This window comes from Strix uralensis, chromosome 4 (assembly GCF_047716275.1).
Source record: "Strix uralensis isolate ZFMK-TIS-50842 chromosome 4, bStrUra1, whole genome shotgun sequence".
NCBI classification, from domain to species: Eukaryota; Metazoa; Chordata; class Aves; order Strigiformes; family Strigidae; genus Strix; species Strix uralensis.
The window spans coordinates 125,444,121-125,457,157 of record NC_133975.1 but is presented as its reverse complement, the minus strand read 5'-3'; positions in this window follow the sequence as shown (position 1 = coordinate 125,457,157).

Here is a 13,037-nt window from a genome sequence, read left to right as displayed (position 1 = left end):
ACTCCCCAGTTAGCCTCCTATTCTAATTAGCGTTAAAGAGCAGAGAGAGCCAAATGTGAGTGTCCTGGGAGGCTTATATGTGCTTTCTCACACTCACACAGGTTTCTCTTTACCTTCGTCTGGAAAACTGACTAATTTACTCCAAGCTATGTCTAATGTTTGCGCACACAAGCTGGGAATGCTGCTCCTCACAACCCTACAAATGGGGCACATTTCCAGAATATCCTTTCCAGGTCCCTTTTATTTTTTGCCACAGGTTTCTATCCCCCTGGTTTAGGTTACTTTTTGCTTGCACCATACCTGCCTCAGGGATGCCTAAAAGGCTTACAGTGGCCAAGTGCCACAGAAAGAAGTTAGTGTCTTCAGAACAACACCCCATGGCTTGGAGCAGGTCTCGGTGTGCACAAGCCACTTGTTGGGTTAGTTGTTCTTGCTCCCCGCTCCTGCATCCTGACCTCCCTGGCTACCAAGCTCCATGCCAGCCGGGGCAATGCCGATACTTCCGGATATTTTCCTACACGTTTTCACGCCTCCTTTAGCTCAGCAGACGGCAGTCTTGTCGGTGCACATTCGTAAATGCTGTGATTTATTTGATGCACAGATTGGCACATTTATGCACTCACTACATGTAGTAAAACCTCAGTTCTGGTGTGTGAGTACAGATGCATTTATGTAATTGAACATTTAGGGGTAATTACTCTAATTGCCTAGCTTGACTTGTTGAGACTCCCACTCTGAAGATGAAATTAATTTACCTAGAGAGGCTTCATCTTCATAGTCCCCTTCATTCATATCTACCCCTTCCACAGCCAAGGGTCTTCCCATAGCTCCTTCCCTGCACTGTGACCCCTCACGTTAGAGGTAGGCAGTGACTAGGGCTGCCTAATCCCCAGAGCCAGATGCAGGTGTCACGGGCGGCCTGCAGTAAGGTGTCTTTGCTTGCACAGCCCCACGATTTCTAGCAGATATATAACCCAGCTTGTCATGGTGTCCCCTTCTCCCTCCCTCTGTCCCCACTCAACAACCAGCACAGGCTGAAGAATCCTGCAGGGTCTGGCTATGCAGTGTGGGTTTCTGCAGATGTGGATGAGCTAATCCCTCCGTGTTTGCAAAACTCCCCAGTCTGGGTGTTCACAGACAAATCTGCAAATGAAAAAAGACTATGGCTTGAGCACAAAGCTGCAAAGACCTTGACGTTATGAAAACCAAGCCTCCGGCATACAGGTTGCAACTTCGCATTTTGACTATTTAGATAAGAACGTGCTGCCTGTTCTATTACTCTTTACAAAGGCTCAGGTTTAATCATCGATGTGCCGAAAGGAGATAAGCCTTCATTCTTGCAATAACTCCGCTGCTTCTGCTGAGGTGAAGGGTCCTGAAGGAATGGAGCCATTGTAATTATTCACCAGCTCCTCTCAGCCTTTTTGAAGAGGCAGACTTTCAGGTGTCGCTCACGTGCTGTCCTGATCCAGCTCACCCAGCAGCCTTTTGCTAAGGGGGTGAATTTTTGTTTTCCCAAATTCGACGGCTTTCCCAATTCAACAGATATTGAAATTATCCTCAGAAAAGTAACCAGTGGGATCCAGAATGGAGATACAGCTAACCAGTGCTCTTCCTTAGCTCTGCAAATGCGTTGAGTTGTGCTTTAAAGCCATGACATAGCAAAGATTAAAATAAACAGTACAGATGCTTTATGGGCTTTCTTCTCTGGGCTCTGGACAGCTGGACTTATAGCAACTTCTGCATTTATTTGGACAGGTGGAAAGAAAAATGGGGCAAACTCATTTATTCTCTTTTAATTCTCTGAAATATCTCTAAATGAGATTTTATTGTGTACACAGTGTATATAAAACAGGCAATGATCCAGCATAAAGCTCTGTAATGCTGTCCTTTGGAAATTTATTTAGTAAGTTTGTGGGTTTCCTGCTTGTGTGTAATACACATGCCAGACTCCCATGAGTAATAACAAATAGCCTTTAGAGCATGCCACAGCACGGTGGCCCAGTGTGAGAACAAATCTTTCCTTGAAATTCAGAGGTGCCTGCTCCTGCTTGGCACCATTTCTCGGTACCACTAGGTGGCTTTTCCACCCGGTAGTTCATACTCTTTCTTCAAAGTTACAAGTACAATGAATCTGCTCATAAGTGCAACCATCAAACTGGTGGAAAAGAGAGAAGAAAGCCAAGACACCCTTCAGCAGATGAGCTCTTAAATTCCCCGTACTTTTACAGTGAAATCTTTACCAATCCCTTGTCTGTCCTTCTAATGTTTTGCTTCAAGTTAGTTACAGCTAGCTAGCTTACTTCTAGATTTGGAGTAGCATAAGGTATCTGCTCAGATATATTCCTGCACAGCTGAGAAACTTTGCAAAGTACTGCATGTGTCTAATTTCATGATAGACATTTTTGTATTTCATCAGAATAAAAGAATTAGTAACACAGAAACAGGATGCGTACTGTCTATGACATGCATTGTCTCACCGTGTTCTCAAGAAGAGTAAATCCAGGCTGGCCTTTTCAGGTATTTCACTCTGGTTTTTAACTTCACTTAAGCTTTTTAACCTTAGATCTTTACTCACATCCAAACACTGAAAATATAAGGCTACTGATAGTATCTTTTTCAAGTAGCACTCAATGTGTCAAATTCTCTCCAAAAAGAAAAGCCCTGAGGGGCTCATTGACTGGAGTACAGAACACTATGGGGGGAAGGATGAGGGTCACAAATTACAGTTTTTCTTTAAGTTAATGTTGAGTAGCAAGCATTTTATTGGAAGCACAACACAACTGAGTTGGGCAGAGACAGACCTGAGAGATATTAAAAGTTTGGCAGAAGAACTCAGGATTTGCATTTTTCATTCATTTCAGACATTTTTTCCTTTTGCATATTTAACACTTGCTTTCTATTACAAAAATGGCCATATATTTACTGGAGAGAAACCATGGAGCTCTCTCCTGAAAAGTACCCTTCAGTGGTATGAAAAGCTGCATCAGCAGCTCTTTCAGGCAGAACACAGTGACAAATGTGGGATTCAGACGCAAATTTTAGGGGGGCTAATCCTGCAACTAATTATACACACATCAGGTAAGATCTCAAAGAAGAAAGCCAGCTGCTGACAAAAAGGCTGGAGAAAGCTCCTGCTTTAAAAAACAGTAGAGAGCCACGTTTGGACTTGATTACCTGTGTAAAAACTGGTTCCCACCTCCAGATAATCAGCAAAGATGGATCCAGACTGGCAAGGGGTTGAGAAAAACTCGGAGCTGCTCTGCATTGATGCAGCATTACTAGCTCTTGGCTGCCACGTGCTGATTTGCACCGTTTCAGTCCAAGTCTCTGCCCCGATTGTAGCAGTCAGCTTTTTACACCAACTGGTTTTTGATATGCAGCATTTCCAGAGGCCTGGACTAACAGCAGATTTCTGAGGGAAGAGGAGGATAATAGTTAAATCTATTGGAGCAAACTGGCGCTCAGTAAAACAGGGTAGTAATATAGCTGAATAAATAAAGCAATTAGGGATACGTGATTTTTTTTTCGTTATACAAGTACTTTTCAAGCAGCCTTTATAAAGCATAACCATCCATGGTATAATAATCCCCTCAGACCCAAGTGAGCTCTGCCTGAGCAGCCGACTAAAAGCCAAGTTATCACATTAGCCTGATGCTGATTCCAAGTCAACATATCCTGCTCCCAGGGGCTTTTCTGCGGGGGCTTGGCACTACACGAAGGCAGGCACACAGCTTTCGGTGGGCATGGATCACAGGCAAGAGCCGTCTGCAGTATCTCAGTGGATACCACACCAATGTACCCAGACCTACCTGCAGTACACTGTGTAGGTGAATGTCTAGGCTGATCTTTAAATTACAATAATCCTAACCAAAAAAATGTTTTGATTTGTCATGCTTGAGTCCTTTCATCATAATCTGTGCCTTTGCTTTAGTCCAGCACAGTTTAAAGCACCTGCACAGCATGAACATAAAGCCTTGCCAGTCAGTGCCGGCAGAATTTCACTCCCAGCAAGTGCTGGTAAAGCTCAGGACAACCTCTGATCTCTTGGCTGTCCCTCAAGCTGTATTATCTCTGCAAACATGCGCTTCCCTTGATCTCTATATAATCTTTTCCCAGACAGAGTAATTAAAAAACAGTTCCATGTCTTTTCCCTGGCTTCTTTTAGCTAAGCATTTTGCAGCCTCCCTGCCTTGTGCCCACAGTCCATAAATTTTGTCCTGTGGGGTTTTTTTTTAAAATCAAACTTTGTACTCCTCTGTCAGCTCTGCTCTTTATCCAAAACTTTTTTCAGGTGAAACGCTCTCTTTTCCCCTCTCCACCTCGGGAAGCTTTATTCACATGCCTGAAGAGTGTCTGTGGAAGCAAACTTTGATCCCTGCCCTGCATGGTTTTTAAACACTTCCCTTCACAAATTTCTATCATCCACTTTTAACTCACTGTGCTCACAAGCCGGAGCAGAGAGCTGGATGCCTCTCCCAGCCTGGCCCAGCTGCTGGGGCCAGGGTCACCTCCTGCCCACGAGGGCCCTGTCCCTCTCCCAGCCCTTGGAGATACCCACTACACAGGCTGGGGCTCTTGGCCGTGGGAAGATCTGATATGCTTTCCATAGGGCCAGTATTTCTGTTAGCAGGTATTCCTCTTGCAAGCTTCTCTCGTCATCTTCAGAATCATTTTCTTTGTTTTTATGCCTTTGTGAAATAGTCTTTTGCTAAACGTGGGACACATGCATGCTATGGTGTGATATTTCTTACTGTTTTGGTATAGTTAGAGGACATGTAGAGGGCTTTGACATCTAGTTTCCAGCACAACAAACAAAGGTTGTTATAATCCTGTATTCTCAATGACTTTCTTTTGAGTGCTGTTAGACCATATGGGGAAGAGTGTGAAAACAGCTTTTGCAAAGTATCAATTTTGTTTTATCAAGGACTGTGCTGGCAGTTTTAACCTCATATTTTAATTGTTCACAGTAAGGAAATATCAGTGGATTCAATGTAATATTTTTCTACGTGGGTGCCAAGGTTCCTGCATCTGAAAGGCTACACGAAAATTATTCACAAATGCTGTGTTGTATAACAGCTTTTCTGGCACTTCTCATCAGTCGATCTACAAAGGAAATCAGTGTCCTTATTTCCCTGTTATTGGTACAGAAGCACACAGAGGAAAAAGGACTTGATAACGTTTATGCCTGCTAACAACATAATAGCTTGCAGAGGTGTTAAAGACTTCTGTCTCCTCTTGACTTTATTTGGAGTTAAGGGAGCCCTGGAGGCCCATTAAGCAACTATCAACCTTGACATAAATAATTTCTTTACATTTCAATCTATTGTCTTTACAGAGAGTATTTCAACACTAAGAAAGGAAGTTGCATCTTAATTCTATTTGCAGTAGTTTCACAGGCTTCTCAAAACTCTTTTCAAACATTCTATAACCTTGCCAAGATTCAGACATTTTCAACTTTCAGCACTGAGTGCAACCCCTGTGACTCCAAAGGGACGTGTGAGCATGATGCATAAAGATAACTCCTTGCAGAACCACAGCATGAGTCAGTATCTTCACTGGAAATTAAACATTTCATAGTGAGGTATTACAAAGAGGTATTATTTTTGTACTTACACATTTGGGAGCATAGTGTGGCTGCTTTAATTCAGAGATCACTTCAGACTGAAAACCTACACAGACTGCGTTGTACAAAATAACCCCTAAAGTAAAAGGTGACATTTTCTGAGGTTTTTTTTAAGTACCACCCAGGTTCATGCATACAGGCTTCCTCCATTTTTGCCTCAAAAGAATACTTATATTAGTAACTGTATGTGGCCAAAAAAGCAGCTGAAACCTGAAAGCTATAAACGACTATTTATACAAACTTTTTAAACTTCAGTTTTTAAACCATTTAAGCCAAAATACATAAATCAAGCCAGATTTGTTGAACACATGGCTCAGGTTCAGTGACACAGATCATAAAACTTACTCAGGTAGGCTTACACAGAACCCGATCTGAGTTTCAGATTTGTGTTTTACGCTGGCTTCAGGTTTTTTTGCAAGTATTTTGCATGCCCTAACAAATACAACTGTATTTTAGCTTTTACAGTGTCAGTGTCCTTCATGCACCAACACACTCTGCAATCTCTTTCCTCTGCTCTGAGGAGTTTGGTGCCCATGTTCGGGCCCAGCTCTGTAACCTGGGACAAGACTGCAGGCAAAAGAGCTGTGAGAAGTCTCTTCCAGGCTAGGCTATGCTGGGCCTTGTGCCTGATCCTGCCCTTGCCTCCTTGACTTGCCTTCCTGGCTTGAATGTGGTTCTACCTCCTTGCTGTGGCTTTGCCCAGCCATCACTGGGCTTCAGCTGATCCCAGCTGCGGTCACCAGGGCTGCTCTGCTCAGCTTGTTGGGGTGCTGCGTGACTGTGTGCCGACAGACACTGAGCTCGTATTAAGAGAGTCTGACACGTGGATTTTCCAAGTACTTGTTTCAAAAATCAAACCAGCTTGTTAAGTTACAGAAAAAACTACTGCATCTTCATTAAAAACCTTGCAGGTAGTTGTTATTTAGCTAAACAACGGGGTCCGCCACTTGGGTGAAGTACCATTTGCCAGGATTTCGCTGAACATGATATGCAATAGCAGCATGATAAACAGTCTCTTGCACCATCTAGATGCTATTCCTTTCTGGGTACGGAAGTCCTGCTTCCATTTTAGTGCTTCCAGTTTTGTTGGAGAGTGGTGATTTTGTTGAGTTAAGAAGGTGTTCTTATTAAATCTGCACTGAAAATAGGGCTGTTAGTCATTGCTATACCATGTTTGTCTTGTTCTTTCCATTATTCTTTGGACATGACACAGAGCAAGACGCTACTAGCATGAACACCAAATCTTGCGGACTCAGGGGCTGGAAATTTCTCTAGAATAGAAGGGTAAGCTCTATTTACATATTGGATAATACACAGAAACCTGTGATTCTATCTACGAAGCTTTAACATTTTAGTTAGGCTTTGTTTATGATTTGGTTGTGTAAACGATATTGGATAATTATTTTCATACTCATCCAAGGACACATGATATGTCCTCAAGCAACTGCGTCACTCTGACTTTGTGTCTCCAGTCTCTTAATGAAGTCCAAGTTCACTAGGAAAAGTGAGGGAGAGTCCTGTCCTAGGCAGGACTTACAAGCCATATCACACAAAGAAATTACTCTACTAAGGGAGTGATTCTGTCTGGATTTTTTTTTTTCCAGAACAGATCCAATTTTGCCCTTGTTACTGTCATTGTCAGGAGGACTCTGGCAGTGCTTTTCTTCAGCTGGCACTTAAACGGTGAGAAAAATATGGTGAAACACAGTAATATGGCCTTGGTACTAAGTGTTACTATGACCAGAAGTGCGAATGCTCCACCAGTGCTGATAGGATCAAAGAGTAGGACAGAAGTGGTTGTACAGTTTGTGGCTGCAGAAGTTGTGCCAGACACACTGTGTGAGCAAAACCAAAGAGAGTTTTAAGAGTTCTCCTGACTGCACACACGGGTTCAGTATTGACCAAACAAATGCAGTGGAGAAAGCAGACAGAGCTAATGATAACAAGGCATGTGAAAAAAGGTGTACATGCATATGTATACATCTATATCTAGATATATAGAGGTGAACAGCAGGACAGTCATAAGGCAAAACCACATTACAGAAAGTGAGCATTTTCAGCCTACAAGAAATAAGGAGAAAACCACCTGATTAGCCAGAAAAACGGCAAAATTTAAGATGAGGTGAGTAATATACAACTCCAGCCCCTTCATGAATAGTGTTTTGTCTGTGTTTGTTGTCTGGCTAAGCTGGTTTTAAAAGCCCCTTCATCAGCAGTATGTAGTTGCTAGCACAATAAAGGTGCAAAACTAAACAATCCTTAGAACACTCAGGCTCTTAACTGATGAACCCATATTGCAAGTTCCTCCAGTTATGTTTAGTTATAAAAAATATTTTTCTAAAATACAGTGATCAAAAACATATGCAGTCTCCCACTGCCTCCAACTTCTTTAAAAAATGCTTCTCTTACTGTACATCATATTTTACTGCTTGCTTTCCAGCAACCACAGCAGATCACGAGGGTGGTATTAGAAGATGTAAAGGCAAACTAACACAGAGCTCCTGCATCCTAAAGTTATGCTTTAAGCATGGTTGCATCACAGCTCTGTGAATCAGCAGTCTTGTGTTCTTGGTCAGCTTCTACCATTTACATATCCTGACTCCAAATCCACAGGTGCTTTTTTGTTGCATGACTAATCCCACTGCACTCCAAGGGCAGGACTTAGGGTGCCCCCAATACAGTACTGCAGCTGCCAATACCTGTTGATTCAGATCACCTAATCAAGTGCCTCTGCTCCCTTTTCAGTCAAAGCAGTTAAGCTCCATTGAATGCAGATCTCCTACACCCCAATCACCAAACTGCAAGTCATGCACTGTCTTGCAAGATCTCTTTCTAGCCCTCTGTCTTTTACAGCCAACAGTCTAAATTCAGGAGGAGGGATAGAAGATGCAATGCCCTGGATTATGCCATAACCTGGTGGCTGCAGCAGCCTTCTGAGTAGTGAATGGGCTGCATCCCATCAGGCCAAGATGAAACTGAATTTAGATTTTCCACTCCCAAGCTGACTATATTTATTAAGCTGTTATGGGAAGGATGAGGTCTGTGCTTCTCTTCCTTCATCGTTTTCACAGAAGCCTTGTGGTTTCTCTGTGAACGGTGCTGGACTCAGCACCACGAGGCTCCAAGCATGCATAGCAGAATCGGCTTCTCCAGGGATTCGGGTGGAATATAGACACATCTTTGCTGTGTTCCCAAACCATGTCAGGATTCAGCCAAGAGCCTGGCCCTCCCTGTCACTGCCACCTCTGCAGTCATGGGCACTCCAGCTTAGTGACCTGGGGAACTGCCAGTACAAATGAGTAGGCAGCAGGAATTTTTACATACCTCCAGGGTCAGACAGCTGCCACAGCAGGAGATTTATAAGTGGCCAAATGAATCCACCTGAGTCCCATTTCTGGTGCCCAAAGCAAATATCGTAGAACTTACCCATTGTGATAATGCACTTCTGTAAGGACTTGGATGTCTGAGGGAAAGTCATATAACCCTATGTATTTTAACTCACCACCCCTAAAATTTTAATTACTTACCTCATTATGATATTTTAAGGGATAATTTACATTTGAGGAAATATCACAGACACCCACATAATTCTGAGCACTTTCTGTGTAATTAAGAAACGCAGCAATGTTCATGCTACCCTGAGAACGAGAGCCTGCAGAACTACTGGTTACATTCAAAATACTTGTCATACAGGTTCTGAATTGCCCTGGGATGCATGGGTTGCATTACCTGGAAAAGGGTGCAGTGGTAAGGCAAGCAAGTCGTTCTGAGCGTCATCATGTGTGTTGAGCACACCTGCCTTTCCCTGAGACCCTCCCCAGGACTGGGAGCACGTAACATCCCGAAGATGGAAGAGGGAGGGAGGTGGCTCACTGGCATTCTCAGCAGATTGAAAGGAGAAGGCTCTTGGTGATGTTGTGGATGTTCTCAATTCACCTGCAACAAACAGGACCATAGTGAGAGTGAATTAATACTGGCTACCACATTGTTAAAAGGCCTTAGAAAGATCCTTCCCAGGCAAGACCACTAGGTATTTACATCAAAAGTGGGCATTCTATCCTGTAAAAAAGTGAGATCTACCCACTTATTTATAAAAATACTCGTAACTGACCACCATCAGTAGATCCGGTATCACACATAATTCAAGATATCTCACTTTTAATCCTGCCTGAGGTGTGGGATGGAGTTTCAGAGCCATCCTTGCATTTAGTTTGTTACCAGCTAACTCCAAAGAGCTCTCTCATCAGCCTGTAGACTCCCTCGTCTGTCTGTCAAGGTATCTGCCTTTTCCATTGAATTGCAGAAGGAACATAAGGGCTTAATTTTGGCCTCTAGATAGTAGTTTGAAGGTTAGGAGTTAAAATGAAAATACTACAGTACTTAACATGCTCACACATACACTTTTTATTGGCTCCAGATCAGATCTTCATTCTAATATGGATGACCTCATTTATAATAACAGCTATGCTTACAAATGGTGCTCCTGAAACTCAAGAGAATTCATAATTAGCATGAATTATGAATATATTCCCCAAATTGTGGCTTCTTTTCCACCTCTGAATGGAAAATTAACAAATGTTGTCAGAAAGAACCCTAGGGAAGCTTTCACTCCTCTAATGATGAGTAACTTGACACACCCTTGAACATGAAAGGGCTCCATTTCATAATCTTGGCAATTTGGGATTTTCCAAGAAAAAAAGTACAGAACTGATTAAAACATGCATCTGTGCATGCTAAGGCAAATTCCCATCTGCTGTGTATCTTATACTTTGCATCCCAATTCTCTTGTCACATCAAATCTGCCTTCGCTGGTGATTTATTTGGGACATACGTGTATTGCCTGGTTTCCTGCACATGAACTTTTAAGCCTGATTTGAACATGCTACCTTTCTCCTCCCTTTCACGTCCGAGGATGCCACGTGGTAAACTCTCTGCTCCTGCTATTCAGGTTGATTCCCATGATTTCCTTCCCATTAGTGTAGTGTGGGGAGCATCCCTTTGATGAGTTTGAGTAATCAGAATGGGTCTAGCCTCTTGAAAAGGTGCTTTTTCCTTTTTTTTCATGAAGCTGTCGCTCCTAGGATGTGATCACCTTGTCTCTGATGGGGGTCCTGGGCACCCCCCTACTCTGGCTTGTTTTCATCCTTGGACTGGGATCTGCTCTTTGAACTGGCCCATCAGCGAGCGGGTTCTGCTGCTGGGAGACTGGGAGCTGGGATCCCTGCTGCTCTCGGCATGCTCCAACAAGAAGCTTCCCGCAGCCAAGAGTTCTCGGCAGTTGTTTGCCCCTGCAGCACAGCAGGTTTGCAGACACGGCTGTAACTCCCACTCTTGCACACAAAATTTGATCCAATATGCAATAATTGCCATTGATGCAAGTCAGCGTGAAAGAACTTCTTCCTTTCTTAAAGGACAAATATCTTTAAGAGACCTGCAGAGATTACAGTGATAAAAAGGCTGCAAGTATTTGTAGAACCACAAAAGTTCAGATGATGTGTGGAAGAAGGAACCCTCTAATTCCGGGCTGTAAGTTGATGAAGAGCTATGCACAAGTTTGGTTTGGTTTTTTTTTAATTCTATCCCTCCTCTTCTGTCTTGCTAGTAATAAAATACAGCTATAAAATAATGCAGTGATGGTGCCCAAACAGGCACATGCACTGGGTTAGTAACTTATCTCTTCCATAGACAAACAGCATGGATAATAAAGGAGAACATGAGAATGAAAGCACAGTCAGCTATTCCAAGTAAAAACAACCAATCTAATCCCTGGTAGCCTGAGTGAAGAAATACCTTCCGAAAATGAGAGTTTCACACCCACAAGTAGGTATTATTAACCCAAGCTTTTGAAAAAGTAGGAATCTAAACCTCCTCATCTTTATTTGATTTCTTGATTCTGAAAAAAGAACACAGCCACAAAGCAACAAACCTCTCCCTCGCCTTCCCAAATGTAATTGTTTTCAATTCCAAATCCCGGGATGAAGAGGCAAAAAGACCAAGGGTTTGTTGTTGCTGTAGGATTTGTTAGTCTCTTTGAGATACCACTGGGAAAATGTATCTCCATTATCTCACCATACAGACAGCAGATTACAAAATCAAAAATCTTAAATTACAGGAACCTGGGAATATGGAAGAAATGGAAGTATAATGAAACTGTTATCAAATCTGTATCTCTTTCCCAGCTGAAAAATGAAGGGGGTGGTAATTACATATTCCACTCCCTCATAGAGTTGTTCTGAGGAGCTGCCAATTAATGACTGTAAGACACTCTCATGTTATAATTGAGGACATACAATAATTTAAGATAATGTCAAAAATTGAATAATCTCATTTTTAACATAATAGAAACACTCCTTAAATAAAGTCACCTTACCTGAATTATGTTTGAAATGGCATGTGACATGGTTAAACACATGGATTTAAGTTCACAGAAGAATGAAGACTGTAACAACTACATTCCTAGAATAACTTTAGAGAGGAGACCCTATCACTGCAGTCTTTTTCATTACTAATTTTTTGTTCTTGTTATAACAAATCACAACAACATACACCTTGCATCTGCATACAATTACCTAGTCACTAAAATTCTGTGCCTTCCCAAGATTATGTGCCAATATAGACACGTGGAGAAAAAAAGAAAAACCAGTCCAAGCAGCTGGGCAGATTCAGTAATGATGGGCATACCCAGCCCTCATCTAAATGAGGCGGCAATATAATAAGAAGTACGTCTTGTGACATGAGAACATGTGCTGCTGTGCCACCCTGTGCTAAAACAGGGGCACACCAAAGCCACCCGATTCCATTCCCTGGAAAATTCAGGCTTGTAACCCTGAAGCAAAACATCCACCATTTAAACAAAGCCTGTACTTTCTGCTTGTGTTGCTCATGGTGCTATTGCTAAGTTAATGTTCTTTGGGCCTTCATGTTTCAGTTTATCTAGTCTGCCAAAGGATCAGATTTCTGAGGTACTCAGTGACCTTTCCCTATCGTACTCAAATGCTACAGCAAATTAATAGCGTGTGAACAATTTAACAAATTTACAAGAGTAAATAATACAGGGAAGGTGTTATAAAACCAAACAAAAAATAAAAAGGCACTCTTACATATGGAACTTTGAGCATTATCCTGCAGAAATAAATGTATAACCAGGCTAAACTGAAATCAGGAGATTGCAGCAAGTCATTGAACTAACTCCAGTTTGTAAAGTCTTTAGGATAGCAATCAGAATACCAACAAGAAAGAGACAAGAAGCAAGCCTTACTCTTTCCAAGCTACTTAACTTTTTTTTACCCAGGAAGAATAACATACTTGTTAGACCTCATCTAAGAGAAGTGCTACACTGAGTCATTAAATACATTTTTACTAAGGATAGCTAAATTCTAAGTTCCATTGAAAAGCTATCAATTGAATTCAT